Source organism: Numida meleagris, chromosome 2 (assembly GCF_002078875.1).
Source record: "Numida meleagris isolate 19003 breed g44 Domestic line chromosome 2, NumMel1.0, whole genome shotgun sequence".
Lineage (NCBI taxonomy): Eukaryota > Metazoa > Chordata > Aves > Galliformes > Numididae > Numida > Numida meleagris.
The window spans coordinates 2,069,577-2,096,131 of NC_034410.1; the positions used below are offsets into that span (position 1 = coordinate 2,069,577).

General features: G+C 39.3%; 2 long non-coding RNA genes across 2 annotated transcripts; one reads left to right on the forward strand and one right to left on the reverse strand.

Annotated features, from left to right (window-relative positions):
- On the forward strand, window positions 205-4,352 carry LOC110394732. The gene is made up of 2 exons (XR_002435834.1): window positions 205-961; window positions 3,748-4,352. It is a non-coding gene; the product is annotated as an uncharacterized LOC110394732 (long non-coding RNA).
- Window positions 5,427-25,365, reverse strand: LOC110394734. The gene is made up of 3 exons (XR_002435835.1): window positions 25,293-25,365; window positions 10,620-10,708; window positions 5,427-10,525 (listed from the first exon to the last, which is right to left on the reverse strand). It is a non-coding gene; the product is annotated as an uncharacterized LOC110394734 (long non-coding RNA).

The window sequence follows — 26,555 nt, forward strand, 5'->3', positions numbered from 1 at the left end:
TTTTTTTCTTCCCTTATCTTCCTTTCTTCCTTCTTTCCTTTCTTGATCTCTTGATTTCTCACTAATTAGGTCAGTTTCTCTTGCCAAAGAAACAATCATTTTTCTTGTTCAGGGCGTCCATAAATAAAGATACGTCTATACTTAGAAATATTTTTTTGCACTGAAAAAGATAACCACAGGTAGCGTGCTTCCTCTAAGACTTCTTTCCTTCTATCTTTGGGAAATAGAAATGATATGTTTCTACTTCACTGACAAATTGGAAAAATAATTTCATTAAAAGTGGGTCTCAAAGGAGAAATTAGGGTCCACAGATATTGGGTTTGGTTTCCATTCCTAAAAGAAGGAAACTCCTCTGTCTCTCTCCTTTATATACATATATCAATCTCTGCATATGCATTAAATTGGTAAGGTGGCAAAGTGCATATCAAGCCTCTTTATGATGTCCTAAAAGAGACCATGCAATTGCTGAGGGTTAATAGCTTTCTCCTCCCACAGCAGCAAGAATTAAGCCACAACGTGTAGTGTTCCCATGTGCAAGTCCTTTACACCTTATGAACCAAGGTTTGACGCTAGTAATTGAAATCACACAAGTACATAGGCTTTTCCCTGGACTGAACCTCATCTGTAAATTGAGAAGCACTTCACAAGTCTGGATGTCACAGGTTGTGACGCTATTACCCAAGGAGGGGACCTTATTACAGCATTTAACAAACAGGAGTTGATGCATTCTATTTTCCTTTAGCAAACGTTATTTAAGCTAAACAATGAGGAGACTTCCCCCACGCCCCGAAGGATCAGAAATGAAATTCCTTTCAGCCTTAGCTCTCACATTTGTGTATGACTCAGATGGTTAAGATCTCCCCTCCCTGCTTTCAGTCTCTCAGCCACAAAGAGCTAAGAAAGAAAATAAATTCCTTTCTAAAAATGAGGTCCTGAAGGGAAATCATTCAGATGCAGTAGGGTAAGGATCTTTAAATAAGTGGCAAGATCAATCTCTTTCTCCATAACTTTTTTTCCAAAGACTTTTTTGACTTTTATTTCTTTCCTTCTTTTCACATGTCTCTCTCTTCAGGTTACTCTGTCTTATCTTGACCTGATATTAATTTCTTTTTCTTTCACATTGATAAATTGCTTTCCTCTAGATTCTCTTCTTAGAACAAACTTTTTTTCCCAGTCTTGCAATGATTTCTCTATTACTCCAGAGTCATTTTTATATCTTTGATTCTGTTCATCATCCATTCTTGACCATCATATCTTTCTATGTATCTAAAGCATTTTTCTCCTCCTTTCCTGCCAAATTAATTCCCCTCCGTTATTTCACTTCTTCCTCCTGCCCTTTCAGATGTTGTCTCTTACTTTTTCCCTTACATCACTGGAGGCCAGCATCCAACTCAGATATGCCATCCAAAAACTTAAATTATGCAGCACTGTTATCAAAATACTTTTTCTAAAATATCTTTCATGACAGAAGAAAGTGCTCTAAACAAAACTTTTGAAGTTTCAAAATAAGTTCTTTCTATCCACAGACATTTTCAATATTCAGTGGAAAGAAAAATTACATTCTGCTTAGTAGGACTGTCTTTGTATACTTCACTTCTGAATTGAGACTCAGATACTGTATTTGCATATATTCGGCAAGACTAAAACTGTAAAAAAAATACCAGTTGAATTAACTAGTATCAGTTAATTATAATCTTTTTTTTTTTCTTTAACAAACATACTGGTTTCAGCTTTATTGTAATTTATTCAGTCGAGGATGGAATATCTGATTGGCAGCACAGGAAGAAAAAGTGTGAGAAAAAATAGACAATAGTTAATGTATTCAGACAGGATGTGAGAAATACAGAATCAAGTCATTGCAAATGAATCAAGCACTGCAGGTTCATGGAGCTAGTTATTCCACATCCTCTTGGTGAAAAGACATTTTGTACCTTCTTCTCCCTCCCTCCCACTCTGTTACGTTTGTTCACAACAACTGTCGAGTGGGTTTCGGATCTGTTCTGTTTATTCCCCCCCTTTTTTTTTTTTGTCAAACAGAAATGAGATTTTCTGGCCAAACTTCGTTATTTCTGACCTAAATACTGCAGTTATTTGTTTTTGATATAAAAATAAAGAGGCATTATTTTACTTGTTTGTTTATAGATAAAAAATGTAAAAAGTACGTGGGAAAATGTAATTTCTGATTAATTATAAATATCTTACTGCTGCACCTTGATTTTTCCTTTCTTTTCAATAACTAAAGTATAATATCTATATCTCCAAAACTGGAGTGGGTTTCAACTCACTCAGCTTCAACTATGCAGATGTCACACACCCATAATGATTCTTTTATCTAGGATCTACCTCTAGAGAGCAGGGTAGGTTAAAGCACTCAAAGACGTGAATTCATCCTGTCTATATTAGATGTCTTTATTGGGGTGAAAGTAATGCACTTTTGCAGGTACTGATGCCATTTTGCTGATGGTGACAGAGAGCCATGCACATGTTTAAAACTCCACCATCACTGAATCTGGCTTCTCCATTTTCCATCTCTTTCATGAGTGCTCTTCTTTAGAGAGGAAGACAGTATTTGTGCCTGGGAGTTAAGAGATGTTATATTAGATGTTGGATCCTTTGACAGATCAGAAAACAGTCACATCTAAGAAGTGATTTCATCTTCTTTATTCACTTTTCCCAGTTGAATCCTACCTTAATTTTGTGGTGAATGGTTTGGTTTGGTTTGGTTTGGTTTGGTTTGGTTTGGTTTGGTTTGGTTTGGTCTGGTTTTCCCTCCAGTGCATCCACCAGCTCAGAAAAAAAAAATACTTAGAGACTAAGTAGTTGTTCAGTCTTTATTGTAGGACTTCATGCAATAGCTACCTCCAGGGAGAAGTTAGGCAGCATGCGGTGAAATAAATCCTAATACAACTCCTAAGGGGATATGCACATAGAAAGTCCATTAGAATTCCATATAATAAATGTGATCGAAAAGTTACAGCAATATGTAAATCAGAATTTAACCAAAATATCAAAATGAGATCTCATTCTCAAGGAATATGAGGTCTTGGACATAAGGGGACAATTAAAATTATCAGCCTCTTAACCAACTGTGATTTCAGATATTCATATCATCTACTCAATGCTACTCCAATATTGTAGCTGAAAAAAATTTGTTGCATCTGAAGTAGAAAACAATCCCCTGCTGAGTTCACATTCAGAATTCACCCTGGAGAGCTCAATTCAAATCATCTTTAATATTGAATGGATACTTGCTTGAGTATTTTCAATATAACGCATCCATTACACCAAGACATACAAAATGGACATACCTATAATGAGGGTACTATTTGTGCTGCCAATCTGAACTACTGAGAAATCTTCTACTTCTAGATCTGGAAAATATTGGCCAGCATCTCCCAGCACATCTGCTGTAGCAAAAAGGCCTCAACAGTCATTGGAAGTGATATGGCCAAAACCACTTTGCTGGATGGGATGAAGGATATCAAGCTAACTGACAATTAGGCACTTCTCCTGTTTGTTTGTTTGTTTGTTTGTTTTTCCTGTTGTTCTGACAAACTCTGACTATAAATAAATCCTAGAATAGGTAATCATCATGTTTGTTTGGCTTCAAGGCACATTATTTTACTTAGCCCTTTTTATGAAAGACAAGCATCTGTTACAATTATATTGTTTTTATTTTGTTAATTAATTTAACATATTGTTTTATTCCTCAATCGATGTGTAGGACTTAACCCTTTTCTCGTTCAGAGTTTGCTTCACTGCAGCCAAGGAGTATGAAAAACCCACGGCATGCAAGTGGACAAGATGAGCACCATGAGACATGCCTCACTGCTTGTGTTGATAACAGATGTGTTCTGAAAAAGCCAAACAGAAGAGTCAGGAGAAGTGGGTCTGTGAATGTGGAGTGTTTCTCACAGGCTTAGGTGTCTACTGAAGCTAGAAGAAACTCCTTTCTCTCTGAGAATACTTGGAACCAACATCACCTCTAGGAGGGTGCCAAACGTGTTTTCCAGGATGACGCCATGAAGACTTTCGTGGCCTTTTAAAATTGTTATATTTGAAGGTGAGCTTTCCTTTGACAAACAGCCTGTGCAGCCAGAGCAACTGGTGAGAACAATGAGTCATAAAAAGTCTGTTATTAAAAACGTTTGCTTTGTTCACATCCTGAATTGATTTCCTCTAATGATTTCCCTCTGACGGCTGTGGTCAAAAATAATAACAGTAATAATAAAATAAGAGAATATGCCCCTCCCTGGTTCCTCTAATAGAGGCTTTGCACTCCATGTGTTGACAGAGCAGCCCTGAAAATAAGACTAATAAGTGAATTCAATAATAAACTAAAGGAAAATAGAGACATGACTTTTTTATTATTATTATTACTACAGAGTGTGTGTTATGCTAGTAACACACAGGGTATAACTAAGATGTGGGTCGGAGGAACTACAGGGACCATTCATGGTCCATAAGCAGACATAGAAAGGTATAAATAATGCAGAATGTCAAACTATTAGCAAAACAAACCAAGGAAGAAAAAACTGAAAATGCTGCTGAAATTCTTGTCATTCCCTCAAGAAGAGAAAAGAAATTGCTGTGGTCAAATGTGTTTTTGTATTGTCAAACACTTAGAGAGAGCAGTTCAAAAGCAAGTTACCATAGAAAAACTCTGTAGTCCAAATCATTCTTTTAATATATATGATGATTTTTTTTCCAAAAGTCACAAGCAAGTATAAATATATAGAATATAAGAAGAATATATTTATCTATGGGATCTGTTGTGTACAAAAAGTTCATCTGTTTTCATTTATTTAACTATTTTAATATGTATAACTGGTGGACAGATCTGTTCATAAACTTCTGATCACCTTCCAAAGGATATAAGTACATTGAACACAAACAGTACTGAAGAAATATGCATTTACCTCTGGAGGGCATGACTATTTCAGTTAAACTCACAGAATAGTAAGCTATAATATTATAAAGGCTAATATATTTATTTTCATACAAAATACATTTATCCCATGAAATTCAACAGCTGCAAAATAAACTAAGACCATAAGGTTTACAGTATGTCAAAATAAAAGAAGGCCTGAACATACAGAGTATTTAGGTATACAACAGTCTTGAGTTTTGTAAGTTTGCAATATTCAGGAAATAGAAATGTTGGGGAAATGATTGACCTATTTTTTTTCTTTTTTTCAGTCATTAGGACATTATCTGTAATAATGAGTCTCGTCTGCCATTATATTGGAGGTTGGGCTATTCTCACACATGAACAGGGATAGGATGAGAGGCAATGGCCTCAAGTTGTGCCAAGGGAGGTTCAGGTTGGATATTAGGAAAAATTTTGTTTTTCATAAGAGTGGTAATGCACTGGCATAGGCTGCCCAGGGAGGTGGTGGAGTCACTGTCACTGGAGGTGTTGGAGAACTGTTTAGATGTGGTACTAAGGGACATGGTTTAGTGGGGAAATATTGGCGGTAGGTGGATGGTTGGATGAGTTCGGAGGTCTTTTCCAACCTTGTTGGTTCTATGATTCTATGATATGACCTGGTGCTTCAGGCACTACAGCTGAGATTGGCAGGTATGGGAACAAGTCTTCACTATGGCACTTGGGGTTCTATCTGGTCATGCCCTGAGAGATCAGGCAACCTCTCCTCTGGAAGTATGTTCATTCATAGATAAATTAATTCTTTGATAACCAAATTAAATAAATAAGAGTAGTCAGAGAATAACCTGGTAAAAAACAGTGACAAATGAAGTGCTTGAAACCAAAAATCTTTGTGAGTGTGCACTCTGCATTGTGTCCGGAATTTTTTAAAGTCAGATTATTTTTGAAGTGTGAATTATTTTCTTTTTTTTTTTTAATTTAAAAATAGAGGAAAAAATGATCATTATGAGGAACAAACAAAAGTTCAAAATCTCACAGGAACTTCAGGCTCTAATTTAGTCAATTAGAATAATGGCAAGGTCACAATGACATCATTTTGAGCCATGAAGACCGGAAATTTAAAATTTACACATGTAAAATTTACATCTCAAGGAGAAACGTTTGCAGTTTGGCAAATTTATTGATCATGAGAAGTCAGACTCAAGAATTTCAATAGCTGAGCATGAACAGTTCATTTTAAAATCACTAATAAGTACCTGCAAATGAAAGATGAACAAGGAAAAATGTGTGTCAGAACATGCAGAACTCTCATGCCTTATGGATACAAAATTGTATTTTAGGTTCCTAAAAGGTTGGTATAATGCAAAGAACAAATTATAGACTTGGAACAGACTTTGTCAATGAAATCCTGCCTTGAAATTTAAGAACACAGAAAAAATTTTCTTAGCTAAAACCGATCTTCTTCTCTTCTATGAAAAACTGCTGCTAATGCTATGGGGATGACCAAATGACATGCTCATCTTGGCAGTTCATGGTCATAAAGTTGCCAAAATTGTATAAGCTGCCTGCTTATCTAAAATGATGAGCACTTTGCCTTTACTCAGCATCTTTCAACACACTTGGAAAACAGACTAGGTTATTTTTAGCAGATAAATAATTAGGGTCCTCTCTAAGGCACCCGTTTCAGCAACACTGGTTTCACTTTATGGTACCTCCTATAGGATGTTTTCAGAAGATCTAAGGGTTCAGTTGGAGAAAAATTTTCCATATTGGGAGAAAAATAAACTCTTTTATATCACAGTTATGATTTTCTGTAATACTTCTGCTTACCAAAATTTCATGCAAGAGGAAGCAGAAAGTAAAGCTTGGAAATACTACAGAACGTGAAGATTGCTTTGATAGACGGAGAGGCGTAAAAGAGATGGGTAATGTGACAATAGATTACAATCATGAGAAGAGAAAAAATGCCTCTATTTAAGATGGTTTTAAGTAGGACATTGTCATCCCTTACAATAAACTCTTCAGGGATCTAGTTTAACACTTCTCCATATTTATGTATGAAGCGTTATACAATTTAGTGGTTTATAGCAGAAAAACGGCTTTGCCTCTTGAGGTAATTCATTTCCATCCTATGATCCTGTGACCCTGATCTAGTGGTTGGCAACCAGTCCATGGCAGGGGTGTTGGAAGTAGATGGTCTTTAAGGTCCATTCCAGCCCATACAATTCTATGACTCTGTGACCCCCAAAAATTAAAAAATGTGACTAATCTAACCTTAATTTTAACATTAAAAGTGGAGAGAATAGCTGAACTGGTCTTGAAGCTGGATTATTGGTACTAGAAAGAAAACAGTTCACTTATAATGCAACATACCTGTCCTTATTTACATATCTGGCTTAGATATGAGATAAAATTATCCCACATCCAAGTTGTTCAGATGCCCACTGACTGGTAACAGAACCTGTGTATGTTCTTTAGACATACAGCCCTACATTTAAGAGGAGATTACTATTGGTCCATTCCATCCAGAAAGGAGAGGAACTGTCATAGCCACACTATATTCAGCCTCTTCAGAACCCCACAACTTTTGCCTGTATTTTAAATTCCAGTGGTATATAAGGAAGGGAGACTTGTGATGAGCAGGAGAAGGAAGAAAAAAAAGAAGAAGAAAGAAAAGGAGTTACTCTGCTGCTAAATTTCAGGTGGATTTATTTCCGCTGGCTAAGAGGTTTTCTGAGGCAGGGAAACATACAGCTCATTATCTGGATTAATGTTATTACCTTCATTTTTCAATAAATATACCGTGTCGGGATTTATAGCCTCTCTGTTCTTTTCCTGAAATGAAATAGGTCTATCTTCCCATGCCAAGGCTTCATGAGAGTGGCAGGAGCAGCACAGGGAGGGAATCACACTGCTGCCTTCTCCTAGGTCTTGCTCCTGTGTCGAGCCAGGACTCTGACAGCTTTTGGCTAACTCTGTGTTGAAATTGAATGGGAATTAAATGGTAGACACATCATTTTAAGTAAATGACCTGTTCTGGATTTCTTTGATATATTTATTTGGGTCTCAGGAGAGTTTTAAACAGTTGAAAAGGGCCTGGCTTTCTTGAGCTTTTCTTTGGAGTGGTTATAAAGAGCTCCTAGTGCCCTCTTTTGGAGGGGTATAACCTAAAAGACCCACTTCCTTTCCTTCCTCATTTCCAGGTCTCAAAAGAGAGCTGGCCCTCATTCAGCTGGAGGATCACAGTTCATTCCTTGCACTCCCGCTCTGCACTGACCCCATTCTTGAACCTTGCAACATTCAAATTTTTACCTAAACCCCCACATATCCTGTTTTGTCCATGGAGCAAACACTGCACCCTGCATCTGGATTATTCATAAATTATTTGAGATCCTGCACAATCAAATTGAGAGTGTTTGTTACAATCTTGTGGGAGTAGGAAACCCTTATTGAAGCACCATCATTTGTCCAGGCAACTGGAAAAGACTTTGAACAACATCATTATCTGTTGTGAGGCTGTCCTAATGTCTCTCCCACATGCTTCTGCTTTTTAGTTTGATATACACAGTTTAGAACTCTCCCTTGTATTACAGAACCTCCTCTCACTGTGATTCCCATGGCAGCCTGTTCATGGTCTGCAAGTCCTAATATGATGGCTGATAAAACAGGGTCCTTCTCATGATTGTCACAGTTCTACAGAGCACAGCGGATACCGAAAATTTAAGAGTAGGAAAAAATGCCAGGATGATAGACTTAGATGAGAAAGGTCCTCCTTACTTAGCTAATGAAAAAGCTAACAAGGAGCATGGAGAATATACTTAGCAAGACAAGGGCTTTCATAACAATCAGCCAGTCAGAAATAAAGCTTGGTCTTGAAAATGTGGAGGCCAGAATATGTATTGAGAGCTGTAGAAACCTCATGTCTGAAACAGATGAGGCACAGAGAGGCCCACACACTGTTTACAGAGACCAGAAGGCTCTATCAGTGACCCCAGCTTTCTTACTGACATGTCATGCAACATAGAGAAAGACTTCCACTAAGGTTGGAAGATTCACATTTAGAGAAGGGCTTAAAAGAGTTGAATTTCATGATTGTGATACAGACTTCGAAGAGATCCAGCCCCTCTGGTCAGCTTCTGCATGCAAGTAGACTTAAAACTACTGCCTCTCAACCGATGCAACGCCTGCATTTGGGAACGAAGTTAATGCCCCATTGTCAGTGTAGACAACAGAGATGCAGTGACGGTGATCCAACTGCCAGTTGGATCTGAACTTGCATCCATAAAGTCCTGACACTCTCCATTCTTTTGCAGAAGGTTTATAGTAGCTGTATTCCTAATCTAATAACCAGAGAAGGTACAAGAGTTAGAGGGAATGCACTGCGTGTAAAATGTTCACACTGTGCTTAGGTAGAGCCAGATTTAGGTATTTGGTAGTGGACTCAGTAGCTGGCCTCTTTGATCTGCTGAGGCTGAATCAATCCAAAACATATGAACAAGAATTTGGACTAAAGCATCACATTGCTTGGAGTCTGCTTTTATGGGAAGGTCTACAGCTCTTAGAGGAGGTGGCCCCTCAAAGTGATCTTTATTGTGAAGAATGTATATACCAGACCAAGAAGCTCAGACCCACGGGTAACAGTGCAGTGAACTTGCCAGTCTTTCTTGCCAAGTGAATCTTTGGCAACTGTGTAATGATATGTAGAGCTGGTGCTGACTGAGGTTGTATTTGTAGCCATGGGAACATCCTTGTAATGGGATCTCCTGCTTCCATGAAATGCCAACAGAGAACAAGAGTACTTGCCAGCATTTGCCCTATCTACCTCAAATGATTTTAATTTCCAAGTCATTACTTTCTGTTTCTGTCATGGTATTTCTGGGGGAATTTTCTCGTTACTGATTAATTTTCTTCTATATCTTTTTTTTTTTTTTCTGGACCTCGATACAGATTTGAAAAAGCAACCACAAATTATCCCCAGGTCTGATTTTCACTTGTTCCCTATTGCATGTGGGCGTTAAAATGGACAGAAATTGCCTCTCCCTTTTCTCTGTAATTTATCTAACCCCAATGGCTTTTATTAGACTGATATTCTTTTTCCTCTCTTCCCACTCAATTTAAAGTTGCTGTTCCCTCACCCTAACACTGGCTCATAACGTATATATGGAAAGAGAAAGGACTTGCTGTTCAAGTCTCTGCTTTGCTGGTGGCACATGCAGCATGTTGGCTTCTGTTTGTTTGGGCTTTTCATCGAAGAGAGGAGAAAACACTTTTTTGCTCTTGTTATTACTTTGATTTTGACATTATTCTTTTATTTTCTACCTTTGGAGGGAATCTTTCTGATCTCAACAAATATGTAGCACAGCTATGAACGAATAACCAGGCTATACACTAAATGTTTTCCTGGGTGTTCCCCTCTGTACCAGCCAATTTTTCCCTCGTTGCAGGAAAGGAGCCAAGATAAGGAAATATTCATCATTTCTGCACTGTATTATTTCAGTGGAAACAAAGGATCACACTGTGCGTTTGTGCCGGTGTGCATATATGCTTGCATTCATTGTAGGCTCTGTCCTTCTGAGTCCAGAATTTCAGAAGGGCTTTGAAACCTTCTAATTCTTCAGTCATTTTCAAGAGAGACACCTGGATAAGTAAGGGAGACTGTGGTTACATGTTCTGTGTTAATGCTCTTGTCTTCTGAACCAAATCCCTGCATTTCTGCACCCCGCATCCATACCTCTCATTCCCTCTCCTTTGACACACACATTTTGTCTGGACAAGTGTTTGCGTGGCCACTCATTGAACTTGACCAAGGAACCGATCCAGCTGAAAAAGAACACAGAAAAAAAAAAAATTAAAAATCACATTTTTTTTTTTCCCACTGGATCTGTTCCCTGTTTGGGTTCACTGCATGGGCGTGCAAAATGCAGTGCAGGAAGAGTTCTGGGGATGGCCTGAGGGCAGGAGAGAGGAAAGCAATGGTGAATGACACCACAAAAAGACCTTGCGATACTTCACCCTGACTAGAAGCCATCTGAGTTGGCCAACTATGTGACTCAAGTTATTATTATAGAGGAGATTACTGTGCTAACACGTGTAGGGGTCAGGCATTGTCTCACTCAAATGCCTGCCTGTATTGGTCTCAAATTCATAGCTTTTTGGGAGTTGCTTATATTTGAGGAAAGTTGTCCTCTGAATATAGCTATAAATGTCACGGGGTTGAGAGGCAAAATAAAAGATTTCATACACCACTTAAATCAGAGAAACTTCCAAAAACTGCATTTGAAGAAGGGACAAACCTAGGAAAACAGGACCTCGATTTTCCCTGCTATTTTCAACCCAACATTTCCCAAATTTGATGCACTGGAATCAATGTCCACAGAGACGATGGAGAAGGAGCATAAATTGGCCAGAACTCTTTCTGAGTTAAATTCTGCTGAGTGTCTTCCTGAAGAACCACTGAAGTCATAAAGATGGTTTGCATTTGCACCTTGAATCAGAATGTAGCTTTTCCGAACTCAACCAAAAGACACACCAGTTTCCAGGTGATGGAGGAATCTGAGGAAAGCAGTGGAAAGAGTTTGGGTGAAAGCTGTAATTATCTCACTGAATTTAGAGGGTAGAAATGTGGGGGAAAAAAAATACGTGTAGTTGTTATCAAGAGGGGCAATATGGTTCTGCTTAAAGGCAAGATGAGTAGTTAGATATTTTTCCAATGTAATTTGCAGAACTATGTGAAGCAAAAAAGAAATTAAATCCTTCTGGAATGCTCTGGATCAATAATCAATAATTAGCAAGTATTAAAATATAGTTAAAATGTCACTGTATACGAAAAATTTAATAGCTTAATATTTTAATATAATCAAGCAAGACTTTCCATCATTTTTTTCTCATTTCCATGAAATACTCTTCTTCAAATCTCTCATTCGTCCACAGACAAACTCCAGGGCCTGACTTGCCCAGCTAGTCCCAGCCTAAGCCCCGTCTCTGCGGCTTCAGTGGTGTTACCTGAGGGAGTAGAGGTTGTGAGATCAGAACACTACCAGTGAGTAAGAAGGTCTAATCAGGAAGGAAGGCTGTGGTAATGCCATTTAATGGTTTTTATGGCTGGGCTGGTACAGAGCTGCAGTCAGTGAGGTCTCTCCCAGGACTGGAATCATGTGTGAAAAATTACACATGCTGTTTCCTTCCTTGAACATCAGTATGTGGTTCACAAATGCTCTTTATTTTCTGGCCAAAATAGAAGACCTTTGCACTCCTGAGATAACAGAAAGGAAAACAAGAGGCGATGTTCAGAGAAACTCCCATGATGAGTGTCATCCAAACCTAGATAAGGTTTCTCTGGCACTGGGACTGCAATTACAATGATTAGACATCTTCAGCAATCCTCCAGCTAATTTTAGCCTCATTCTTGTGATATACATAGGACACATGGTAACATGGTTATTATATTTAGAAGGAAAATGTAAAAATTAGATGATTTGTTCAAAGCTATGAAGAAAATTTATGTAAGGTCTGTGTTATATGTTCCTGTGAAGCTAGATCCCAATCCTCTCTTCATACCACCTTCGATGTCTTTGAGAAATAAATGTGTTTAAGGTAATAGACCACAAAGATCTATTGCAGTTAGACAGTGGAAGTATAAAATAAATGTATAGAATGGGTGTACATGTAATAATGATGTGTAAAAAGAGGAAATGTTGTAGGTATGGATTAGACCTCCCAGATTTAGGAGTTTAGGATTTGTCATGGAAGACATATGCATATAAAGTGTGCGGCCCACTCCTATGGTGGAGTGGCTATGCATTAATCAGCTACAAGGCATATCCTACATGACATCCTGCCCATTACTGCCTGGCATGCAGAAGATCTATGGCTGGAACAGCAGCTACGTCTTGAACTCCTTTGTCTGTGCTTAAGATCTGTGATTCCAGCTGGCACTACTCTCTTCTCCCTAGAGCTGCTTTACAGCTTCTCCTTTACACGTAGGTGGGTTGTAAAGGATTTCAGAATCAGTAAATTCATAAATCACCATTTTGCCAATGTTTTTTCAGTATACCTGCTTTGGTGCACTCACATTCATCACCAGCATCAAGGATGAATGAACTGCACTGTCCATATAACACTGCAGATAATGCAAGAGTAATCCAGAGGCAAAGGCACAAAGTTGGTTTTTAGGATATGTGGCAGATCAGTGCATGTTGTGAACACATGCAGATGGTCCAGATTAGAAGCCAACTCCTTGTTAGAGTTATAACCACAATTATTCCTTAGCCCCAGATCAATCCATTCTTCCCTCATCTTCATACAGTACAGAAAGTTATTAACTTTATCCTCAATAATTCAAGGAGGTTATAAAAACCTCTTAATGAGTACAGATGGGGGCTGTTTTCTAAGACTATAGAAGGCTAGTGGTGATGTAATATGAAGTTTGTCGGATAGGAAAGAGAGGTGGTGATGCCAGAAGTTGTGAGAAAGAAGAAAGAGCTCTCAATTTCTGGATGAAAGTTTAGAAAAGGGCAAATCTAGGTCAGGGTTTGTATGAGATGATGTGAACTGAGAACAAGTGTGAATATAGCTGCTGCTGGTTACAAGTAAATGCTGGTCTGAATCAAGACAGGGAATGTTTCTAATGCCTAAACTGTTGAAACAGCTTCAGTCAGAGCATATTGTAAACCAGTTCATTTTCAGTTCTCAGGGACAACTTGTTCATGCCATGAGAAGTACTTTTAATAGATAGGTAATCCATTGTACAACCAATTACAGTTTTAGCATCATTCACTGGATGAGGCCGATCATTCAGCACAGGGGGAAATCTCCAAATTTCCATTGGCTAAGAGGTTCTGATGTATAAGTGATCCTATTTATATGGGTCTATTGCTTTGATTTTTTTTCTTGGCAATTAGGAAAATATTGGCCCTCCCAACACCATTTCTCTGCCTTGGCAAGCATCACAAGATTGGACCTCAAAATCATGGGTGTGGTCTAATTTATTCTTCTCCTCATTCCTCTGGTTGTTCCTGAATGATAATTGAATGGAGACTGATGCAGGAGCAGTGCGTGCTCTGGAGGCTGCCAAATACTGCTGGTTGTATCCAGCCAAGTGAAAAATAAAAAGGTCAGATTCAAAAGTCTAAGTAAGAGATATGTAGGATTTCTGATGGGTTTGACATCCCAAATGGTCTGATGGATGTTTCCTTTGTTTGTTCTGTGACCACGCAAAAGCGCTATAGAAATGCACACAAAACCCATGGTGCACTACTCTGGATTCTTCTGTATCTGGTCTTATTTATGTTTTTTATTATACTTAAGCCACATCAAAATGAAGTCTTTCCCAGTAACTCATGCCCTTCACATAAAAATGTAGTATTTCCCTGTAACTAGTACCCTTTGCTCGATTTAGAAATGTGAAATGTATGTAACTAATAAACATATTTCTTCCATTATTCCTGTAATATCATCCTTCAGATGGCAAAAAAAAAAAAAACCCCATATGTCTATACATAAGAACCTCCAATTCTCCACCCAGAAGTCCACCAGGGACCCCTCAAAACAGCCTACCTCTCACTTCCTAATTTGAAGGCAAGGAGAGAGCATGTCCTCTGTATTTAGAGTGAGTCATACCATGGAGCGTACTGCAGATAAAAGCGGGTGTGGTGGTTGAGAAATGGAGGGCAGGAAACAGATGTGTCTGTGGTTTTTCTGTCTGGTCAAATGGGTTTGCTCAGGGACCATTAATGAAAGCCTGGGGTAGTTCTTTAGCTGGTGTAAATTAAGGCAGTCTTGCTGAAGTTATGCTGATTTACTCCAGCTGAGCATCAGACCTGTTTCTCTTTGCATGGGTCATTCAAAGTCCAATGCTTCATAGCTGCAAGGAGCCAAATCTCTCTCCATTTGGTCTGTCCCCTTTCAAATGAAAACTCAGTTGAAGTCATTGCACTTATCTTTCCTCCTTATCTAAATCAAATCTGGTAGTTTCGTTTTATGAGATAAGAGAGATTTAAGGAGACAGACTGAAAGTCCACACCTGGGAGTTCAGAGTCAGCTTTATCTAGAAAACAAGCTGTTTCTTCAATTGCCAAAATAAAGAGGCAGTTTCTTTCCATAAGGCATCTATATTTGAAAGTGATTGTATAACTGATTTCATCTAGGCTACAAGATCAGCGCTGGAAAGATAATGTAATAGCTCTCAGTACCGGCTTCCCCAAATTGATTCTCCAGCTTCTCCTTGGGCAAGAGTTCAGGTTCAACTTCTGCATGTTTAGTGATGATCCCATCAGTGCTGAGGACACTGGGAAACACCTGATAAAAAAAACACTGGCCGGAGAAAGAAGATCCAATCTAAACATGAATGGGACCAGAGCAGCCAGCCCTACAGAATGTTGTGTGACTGCAGACTTTTTAAAGAAAATTTTGTAAAGAAAATTTTCCACTCCTTCACTTTAAGGCCACATCTGGCAAGCATTGTAGGAGTGTTAACAATTAGAAAAATGAAATATCTTTTCCTTCAATTTTAGTTGACAAAATAAATATAAGAATTCCATCGATCTTTTTAACAGAGTATTGCATTGTTCTTTGGGATATAGTGAATTTCTAGCCTATTCGAACCTCATTCAATTAAGGAAAACTAAGCTTGAATGAGAAATCATTAGTTCCCTCTCAAATCAGGATGCAAAACACTCTCATAAATACCTCTAGGAATTGTTTTTGTGCTCCAGTGAACTAAACAGAATCTCCATAAAAACTGAGGACCATATTTTAGACCACCTACTGTGGTGTCTTACATGGATAGCTGGGATCGAAACAACACAAAACTTTTACAACCCTTCACCAAATATATTGTCACATGAGGCCTTGTGGCATGGGACAGCAGGAGATCTGGATTACTTAATACACCCTTAAGCTCTGATGCTGTCTTAGGCATCGTAGTAGGTGGTCTGAAAAAGTACCTTTTCATGTTGACTTGAGAAAAATGAGAGATGATTTCTTAGGTTATTCTTGACTATGCTCCATTATTTGGACAGAATTTTTCCAGAGCATCTTAAGTCTTCCCCAAAGTTAACAACTTGCTATGACGCTTTATTAAAAGGGTTAGAAACCATAATGTTTTCTGTCAGAGGAAAAAAAATCCACTAAAATTTTCATAAACTCGTTATATTTCTCTTTATCTTTTCCATCATCAGCTCTCCTTAGTCTACAAAATGCCTATAAAACAGTGGCAATGCCTTGACATCTTTCTGAAATTCCATTTGCACCATCTTCATTAGTGTAGTCTTTGATTCCTTGAATTCCTCTGTTTTACACTCACTCCTTGTTCCTTGTCTATTACATGTTTGCATTGAGATCAAAATTTTATTCTTTCCTTCTTTTCTTTTAGGCTGATTTAAAGAAGACTCCTGTTTCACAAAGTCACAAAATCTTTGCAAAATTAAGGCCCTGAGTATGAATACTTCTACCGTATAGCTTTTGATTTTCTTCCCCACTCGTATAATAACAGTAGAGATACTTTTGCTTTATGCTTTGGTGAAAGCAGCCAATGCTCAAACTGTGTTTTCAAACACACGCAACAGAAGTGAAATTCAGACCACAAATTACATAGTCCTATGGGCTGGGTATCTCACCTCCTGTTACAATCAATGAAGATCTGGTCTATAGAGTACAAATTTGCTATAAAAATGTGCATTTTTAATGGGACCTGAAAACTGAATGTTCTGGTTAAATGAATAGATTTGGTTTTCTAAGAAAAAGTTAATTCTAATGACATAGTCTAATTTCTGAAATATTTATTCAGAACTGATTTAAAATATGTTTTTTTTTTTCCATCAGTATTCTTGCATGTAATTCTTGAACACAAGGGTTAGAATGCCAAGAATTAGATTCAGCAGACATAAATTTTGCAAAACTTCTAGAAAATAAGAATATTTTTTATCAGAATTTTAAATATTTTCCTCAAAATAACAAGTGGTATTTCTTTTCACTGTCAGAATTTCATTGAAAAATAAACATTGAAGTGGTGAGGAAATTCTGAATTTCTCAAAATATCTCTTGGGAAAATAAAATCCTGCTTTCATTTAAGAAGAAAAAAATTGTAAATTTCTACTAAAATATTTTAATTTTTATTTTTTTACTCATTTAGGAAATTCCAGTAAGATAAAAATAAACCAAAACCACCACCATCACCACCACCAAAAAACTTTCTCCTTTTATTTGATTAGGGCAATGTGTTAGCATTTGGGGGGAAGAGGGAAAAAAAAGAAAAAGAGAAATTGTAATGCACTCTGATCTCCAAAACATTCCTTGTCTAAAAGGAAAACAAATAAAATATAGTCTTTCTTGAGTCATTTCAATCCCTACATAAAAATTCATAGACTTTTTTTGTAGCATACGCCCCAATGCACTTGCCCACGTATGTAATTAGTCAGCAGGTATGGTGTCAATACTGTAACTCTTCCTCCATTGCAGACTTTCATTTCTATTTGAAGTATCTCCCAGAACACATTTTAACTCTTTTTCTTGAGCCTGAAGAAACCCTGCGATTGTTCACAGCTGACAAATGTTGAAGACAAGAGATGCAATATCCTCAGAGGAAACTCAACTTGAAAAGCAAAACCTCAAACGTGCACTGGAAGGTGCAAGGTCTTTGTGTCACACCTTCCCTTTTTTCTGCCATATGCATCTTTACATAGGGCTGGACGTAACAGATTTAGATAGTTTTAGAAAACCAAGTGTATTGTAATTGGTGTTATCATTATTATTACTTAAAACATCTTTCTTAGACTATTCTCCCCTCTCTTCAAAAAGCCTGGCTTTGTTTTTACCTATCTTTTTATTATGAGGATGATGCAATCATTCAGCTGTTTTTTATTTGTAACCTCACATGAATCTTATAAACTGCCTTCAGCCTTTTTAAGAAACATGTAAGGATGCTGATAGCAACTTCTTCCTTTGGGTTTACCTGCTCTTTAAACCATTAGGCTAACGATGTCTTGACAAGCAATTGATTTGATGATCTGGAGGAGTTAACACAAGGCAGAAAGAGTAGCAAATGAGCAGGGGAGGTTAAGTGAAGCCAGTTGTAAGGTTTGTTACTTGTGAGTTGTAACTAATTCACATCCAGAAGATCACTAAAGGAAAGATCTGGAATATGGCCAAACAATTTATTGTTAGGAGAGGCAGCCTAATGGGGAGTAACAAGAAAAATGACTTTTTTGCCCTTAAAAGAAGCAAACAAATAAGAATGATCCTTGCAAATCAGAATGTACGATGGAGAGATGGTGGATTTCAATGCCTTTCTGAGAGATTTGGAATTGATTTGGAAGTGGTTAGTGACCACCTGCCATAGTCCTCAGACCAACTGTCTGAGGCAGCACATTTGTGGGAATGATAAAAAGAAGAGAGATATGCTGAAGATGGAAGATATTAATAACCTTTCTCCCACTGCAGGAAAACACTGCCTTTACAAACATTCCTTGCCATAAGGCTGCCTAAGGAATCTGAACATCAAGAAAGCCGTTGTGTTTAACTGTGTTTCATTATCTCTTAGCTTCTAACATCCTGCCACCATCAAATCATGCTGAACAAGGATGTATACCTTGAGGACTTGATGTCTTGCTTGCTTTTGTAAGTTATCGCTATCATGAAGCTTCCAGCTCTACCACTAAATACAGCATCAAACTCCTTGCATGAATAGCCTGGACGTATGACTCCTGAACTGAGAAATCCTTCCCACACAAGTAAGCTAGGATTTGAGCAAAATCTATCTTCAGTTTGTATGGGGAGAAGTACTTTTCTCCTTTCATCATCCCTCCAAACATTTACAAACTGTTTGTATCTCTTAGTAAGAGCCTTATATAATATTTTAAAGGTCAGAGTTTGTGGGTAGATGTCTTTGGTATAAAATATTACTTTGTGTTGGCAGTACTATCATGAAATGCAATGTTGTTATCCTCAGTAAGTAGCAGGAAGGATATTAGGGCTGGATTCTGCTCCAGATTAAAGAAAAAAAAACATAATCCCCATGACACTCTATGTAAAAGTTTGTGACTCTCATTTTATTCAAGTTAGCTGACAGACAGCTTCACTTTTTTAAGTGTTCCACAAATGGTTTTCTTCCAAGACACAAAACCTAATGATTTATTTCAGGCTCAGAAAACTTGCACGATGACATTTTCTCATAGTAATAAAATTTTTGCTTTACACAGACCCATTAAAATACTGTATTACTCAAGAGCTAAGAAATTATTTTTTCTTGATCTATGACGCTCCTTGTCCCTACTTGTTGGTTCATTCAGTCTGGTCATACACCTAGAAGCATTGCACACTGACCTTTTTAGGGAAGAGTTGTGCCCTCCTTTGAGTTTAAAAAGTGCAAATAATCAAAGATCTGTATTTATGAATGTGGGGAGTGATGAGACACAATGAATCTACAGCAAGAAAAACCCTATGAAGTATTCAAGCAAAGGCATGCCAGAAAAATACCAAAGCTATCAGTTGGAGAGTTTCCACTGAAATGACAAAATCAAAAAGAATATAGGTATTCTAGAAACTTGAATGCTTATTATGATTTTTCTCTACTGCAGGAGCCCAGGACACTAACACTCAACAACAGCAGCCAACAGTCACAGCATTACATAATCACTGGGGTTGGCAGGAACCTCTAAAGACCGTCTGGTCCAGTCTGCTGCTGGGTTTCGGTATCTTCAAGGATGGAATTTGGGGTAAACCCCACAGCTAAGTGCCCCACAGCTTCTTATTCACTTCCTCACTCCCCACAAATGGGACAGGGGAAGAGGAAAGGAATAGTAAAAAGCAAAAGTTGTTTACTAAGTGAAGGAGAACTGGGATAAATGAGAAAGAAAACAAGTGTTGCAAAGGCAACTCACCACCTCCCATGGGCAGACCAATGCTCAGCCTGTTCTTGAGAAAAGACAAGGCTAATTTCCCTTAAAACCTTCCTTCTCATGTTATTGTTGAGTATGATGTCCTGTTGTATATCATGGAATATCTCTGGTTATTTCTGGTCATCTTCCTGGTTGTGCTTCCTCCCAAACTTGCATGCGCCCCAACCTATTCACTTGTAGGGGAGCAGAGTGTAGAACAGAGAAGGCCTTGATACTGTGCAAGCACGGTTCAGCAATAGCTACTACTTTGGTTTAATGACAGCATTGTTTTGGTCATGAATTTAAAACAAAGAAAATTAACTCCATCCCAAACAGGTCTAGTACAGATGGAGCCTGCACAACATCTATGGTCAGTCTCATCCAATGTTCAACAACCATCTCATTAAAAATATTACAAATGGAATTTGCTGTTCTTCAGTTTATCTACGTTGTCTCTTGCCATGCCACCAGGCACCACAGAGATGAGTCTGGTTTTGCCTTCTTTCTTACTTTATTTCCTCCATCAGATATTCACCTGTTTATGAGATCACTCTGAGCCTTCTCATCTCCAGGATGAACATACCCAGCTCTCTAAGCCTCTCTTCATATGAGAAATGCTCCAGCCCAGAACTGAACGCAGCACCCCAGACCTGGCCTCACCAGTGCTATTTTTGTAAATTACAGGGAACTAAGTTTGCATTTATGGATAAATTACTATGTCAGTGTACATCAGTTTTCAAAGACAGTTGGCAAGTCTAGACATAGAATTACAGGTGCAAACAAAAATGGGTAAAAGAAGGCAGGAAAAGGTCATCTGCTCCATCTTCTTCCTCTGGGGAAGAAACCACTCTACTCACATAATTCCTGACATGCAACTGTCTAGGATTTTGTTTTTTCCAAAGCCTTCAAATGAAGGCATTTCCACAGACATTTCGGGAAACTGATTACAGCGCTCCACTCTGCTTATTATTTCTCATAATGTTTTATTTGAATTCTTCCTTCTTGGAAGCTGGAAGAACAAAAGTACTGCCTGCCAGTCCTATTTCAACTGCAGAAAAAGTTGTCAGTGATATTTATGAGAATCACAGGAAGAATTCATCCCCTACAGCAAGTAACTTGCTGTGTTTTGCATGCTACGCCGCACTGTGAGAACATTTCTGTGGGTATGTGAGTCTATTTGGAAATGACTATGTGGGAATAAGCATTTACATGTCTCACTGTATACCTACACATTTAATATGTATGCAAAATAAGACCTCTTCCTGCCAAAAGTGATGAAGAGTTTTTAAGAATAAATCGTTAAGTGATCTATCTTGTTTTCCCATGAAGCATGAAAGAAGAGGATTTCAGCCAGTATGTCTTTCTCTCAGCTTCCCAAAGGTATGTTGGAGTAGTAGCTCCTCTTTGGAAGACTCTTCACATAAACATTAAAAGATGGTTAATCCTCGTTTGCTGCTGATGAATGAATTATTTGAACTCTGAATCACAGCAGATTGGATCCATATGATTAAATATACATGTGCATTCTAGGGAGCAAATCAGCTCTCTCGGAGTGAGTATCTCATGCCTTGTGAGATGTCCTGAAGACAAATAGGTTTAGCAGATAGAACCCTTGGGACAGAAGGTGGAAGCTTGGAGGGACACCCATATGCACATCAAATGTCCATGTTGTAACTCTGGGTCATGTTAGAAGTTCCAGGGCCAGGGAGCTTCCTCCTGCCCCAGTCTGACAGTGGGAGGCAGTCTCTGTGGTTTCAGTCGGTGGCCAGGTTGAGCACAGAGCATGCATTCCCAATCCTCATCCAGTCTTTAGTTAATGATACTAGCTTTTAGCCAAATAACCTGAAAAACGCATCCTGCATATCTACTCAAGGAAATCTCATTGGGATTTATCTATAGTCAGTGGAGAGCATGACAATAATGTATGATGCAGAACTGCAAAGGTGCTGACACCAATTTTCACGTCCCTGCTCTTAAACTACTTTGAGGGGCACTGCGTACAGCGCCTGTAATTTCATGGACCTGCTGGTGACTTCTGGACTTGAAATTGTAATTCTGGGAGTGGATCATATATAACAGGCTGAAAAATACTTCTGGGTGTCATTGCGCAGCCTAATAACAATATCAATCTCTCCTCTACTGTCCTCTTAAATGGAAAAGTTGTGTTTAATTGGATTCAGGAGGACGAGCTGGAGGATGTTCAGATGGGATTCGTCCCAGCTAATTATCCACTCCGTCTTTTTTGGGAAGCTTAAAAGGTCAGTTAAACCTCATGAAGTAGATTGTTCTCAGAGCTGTTCCCTCCATCATTTCCAGTTTGAACTCCTCCATTTGAACATGGTTTGGCAGTTCTGTACAAATACACAGTACAGTGACATAGCAAGAGAGCTCCTCTCTCCCCCAAAATTTGTATACCATGTAAACAAAGTAAATGGTATTTAGGAAAGTATGGAGATTATTTTCTCCATTTTAAGGGCAAGAGATACAGATAAGAGGCATATGATATGATTTTTTTTGGATTTGCAGGAGACTAAATTAAAGTCAGAAGATCCACCAAGGCTTAGATGGCAGCTACACGTCCCTTCTCCCCATGGCTAAGTTTCACTTCTGTACTGAAAGCAGTAGAGAACATACAACTGAATTCAAGTACCCTGAGGGTTTAAGTCTGCCCAGACCTTGCTGCAACATACAGATTCTCAGAGGGCTGTGTTTTAATCATCATTACATCCCGTGCCTCCCTCATCTTTCTGCACCAACTCTGATCTGTGAGGCTGCATCTGCAGATAAGAATCAGCAGAACTTCTGGTTTTGAAGGATCATCTGAGGGATGAATTCTTTACTTTGAAAGCTGCAAAGTAGTCTCCCGCATGTGTCATTAAGTTGTAGGCAAAAGCAGATGCAAGGGTTAGATTGTCTGCTGGTGACAGCCTGGATAAAATGCAGTAATGATTTTTGGAGGGGTTGGATTGCTATGACGATGAATCTGAATGGAGGATGACTGGCAGAACAGAGATTCTCCAGTGAAATTAAGTTTTGAAGTTTCACTTCTCTGCATAGGAAATGAGCATGAGGAATACATCCATATCTACTGCATGATGACACTACAAAGATATCTATATTGTGTTCATCCTCTATCCAGTTATTACATTCCATGTTGTACTGGTACTTTACTGCTTGGCAGATGGGATGAACTGTTGTATATGGAGCTTCTTCAGAAACTGATAATTCTCTGACGTCTCTCCTCCAATTCGCTGAGCAGCTTAGAACTACTTATCCCATAAAATGTGCAAGAAATGAAGACTATCTCTGTCAATGTAACACAGCAGTAAGTCTCCAGTAAGAGCATATAATGAAAAGTGCCAACCAACAAAATGAGCAGTTAATGGAGATATTTATCATCCACTGATTTCAATCAGAGGACACATCCTTTTTGAATATTGACCTGATCATATACCCTTGACCTTTCCCCAGGTGCTACTGGAAAACCTAGGCAGCTCATAGTTGCTGGTTCATTTCATTGGTAATTATGTAGTATGTATGATTTCTAGGAATAGGCATTGTGGGTAAGTCTTGTTTGTTTTGGCTCTGTTTCTATGGGGATAAACAGAAGTAGTGTGATTAATTTCCATTCTGTTGCCATGGTTATTAATAATAATGAGGTGATTATTACTGCACTGTAAACCTTACAGCAATTCCAATGCTGCTATAAAAGAGAGAGAGGGAGAACGAGAGAAGGGGAAAAAAAAAAAAAAATGGAAAGAAAGAACTGGACCAGATCCTAAGCCTGGGCAAATCAGCACTCACACGTTGCCTTCAATGAGAGGCAATGAAATAGAAGATGTGTTCTTGGAGAGTCTGGACCTGTAGACAGGGTGGTATTAATAAAACAAGTGATAGATGAGAACCCTCGCTGACTTCATCAAGACAGTGCTGATTTGTGCCCACTGAGATTTTCTCAGGACCCTGCACAGCTGTCCCATCTGGCCAAGGGAAACACTGTGATGTGCTCAGTATTCACTCGATCACTCTATCTCATTAGTTTCACTACAAAAAAAATGGGGAGAGGAGGCAGAAAATACAAGCAAATAAATAAACAAAAAAGCAATAGCTCTTCCTCCTGAGTGACTAATTAACAACTCCCTCATTCCCGGTACCTGCTCAGCTGGCTCTATCTCAGTATACTAAGTGATTTGTATTCCTACTGGAGACATTGCCATGGTGTTGGAACAATAAGTAACACTCATTTAATCAGATTGTCCCCATGGGTGAGATTACATTTTTCAAGGATTCTGCACTCCTAGCTGGGATGTTTTGCAGATTTCCGTCTTTCCATGTCCTGTTGTAGGTGCAGAAAGCTCACAATTGGCAAATTGAAGCCACTGGGCAGACTTGTTGTTGTTATTTTATGGCTAACTGGGATTCAACATCAGCCCATTCACACAAGCCTTGGAATGACAGAAACAGGATGAGAAAGTGACTGCTCACATTCTTTCTCCCAAAAGCCACAACCTGTGCTTTGAGGCTGTTAGTTTTCCATGCTTCCTTTTCCAAACCAGGGGAAAATATTTTGCATATGTTTCTTCCTTCCCATTTGCCTCACTTCTATTTGCAAGCACAGAGACCACCCTTCCCATCCTATCTTTTGCCCTCTATGAGCTGAGGATACCAACCCTTGGCAAAACAAAAATCAAAGTCCAGCTGCCTCCCAGCTTTGCTTGTCTGCTGAGGTTCCTTCAAAGCAGGGAGGACAGCAGGTTAGATGCTAGCACTGGCTGTCAAACGCTCACATGGAGCCAAGTTAAAAATAAAAAACATGGCAGTGCAGAGGTTTAAAATTCAGATGGGGCTGTCAAGTGTTTTTCCCTTTTAAACAGGCCTCCAGGCATTTGCCACCAGCTCAGTGCCAGGTGGGAAGAGCATCACCATCTCCTCAGAACACAAGAGGCTGCTACAAGTCACTTTGCAGATAGTCTCCATTCAGTTCACAGCACTTCACTGCAGAGCTTTAGAGAAGGACCCTATGAGCCAAGCATGCAAGGGCAACCAGGGGATGTTGGGCCCCGTTGCTCTGAACATGGAGGTGGTGGTTCTCTGATCACCAGACCAAAGCTAACAGCTGGTAAGTTGTGTCCTTTGACACAGGTGGTCGCAAGAAGAGAGTGAATTCTCTGATTCTCTGATTCTATGACATATGCTTCTCATCAGCACTTGCTGCTTGCCTGGGGGGAAAGGCATAGATTGCACCCAGGGCTTCTCAGGGACCCCAAAGGCCAGAGCAAAGCTGAGGTTAGGATCCTCTGTATTTCACCCACCCCATCTCTGGGCACCCTTGACTGTGTTCAGGGGGTAAGGATGGGATATGGATTATGATAAGAGCAGAGAGTATCTTTGTCTAATGGCACAACAAAAGGTTTGCTTCAGTGGTACAGTCCATCAGTGTTGCTATCAAGGGTGTGGGACCCTAAAGATCTTTTCTTAGGAGTGTGTAACAGCTATAGATTCCTCACACTCTTGTTAAGGCTCTCACTCACCCTCTGTTTCCGTGTGGAAGTACTGTGACATGTGCCCAGGTACAGCTCTGATCCACAGCATCGTATGAAGGCTGGGAGTCCTGTTAAGAGACACAGCTACAGTTGTGCCATCATCTTTCCTGGTAATCAAAACAAAGCTAGACAATGTCAGAAACTCCTCAATAGTTACAGGGCAGATGAAAGTTTCATCTGCTTTAGTCACAAAAGCATGGTAAAATGGGAGACAAGCCGTATCGCTATGCAATGCCAATGTAAGATCCAGACAGGTGTAGAGAAATGGAGAGCAGATTCATGCCTGAACCTTCCCCTCCGTTCATAGAATCGTAGAATTGTAGACTCATTTGAGTTGGAAAGGACCCTCAAAAGCCATCTCATCCAACTTGCCTGCAATGAGCAGGGGGACCTACAGCCAGACCCCAAAGGTCTTCTTGTCAAGCCCTGGGACTACTCAGCATTCATCCAGATAAAAAAAAAACTAGAAAATAAATAGATCTCGAGAAAGACAGTGAGGAAAATTCATTTTTAAACTGTGAAACCTGCAGGAACACCAAATAAATACACGTGGCTATTTAGAAGCACAGGTCTGGCGCACAGACGCATACCGCTTCTTACTACACACCCACACACCAGCACATGGGAGCAAGCAGACCCACGTTGCAGGCACGCACACAGACACGCTCTGCCTTTTGTAATAACAACTCTGCCGCATTGTGAGTGAATGGAAATAGGAGAGGCTTGCAGCGTATTTCGTTTGAAAGAGAAGGAAAAAAAAAAAAAAAAAAGCCCAGGAAAACAAACCAAACTTTCAGAGCAACTTTTTCTATGCAACGCAGCCAGATCCTTCTGGTTGGGATGGAGGAGGGAAGGGGATTGGGAGAAAAAGGGGGGAGGACAAGTTCGTGGTTAGATGGGAGCTCCCACCCATTTCCTTTCCTTGCCCTTCCCAGGCATGTCAGAGCTAGGAGCCAAGACAAATCAAACGTTCAGGAGCTCGCAGACAGACAGCACCACTTACTGGGAGTGTAATTGCAGCCCTTGGAGGAGAGTGAGGGAGGGGATGAGCGTGCAAAAAAAAAAATTAAGAAGGGGGCAGTGCCCTCTGCTGCCAAAGCAAAGCTGTGGATGCGGAGGATTTTGAGGAGAGCCGGAGAGAAGCGAGTGGGATGCAGCTGAGAAGGGGCCTCTGGGAGGCTGCAGATGAATTAACAGAGTGCATGGCAAGGGAAAGTTGATTGTGGTTCATCTGAGGTCAGCAGAGTTCAT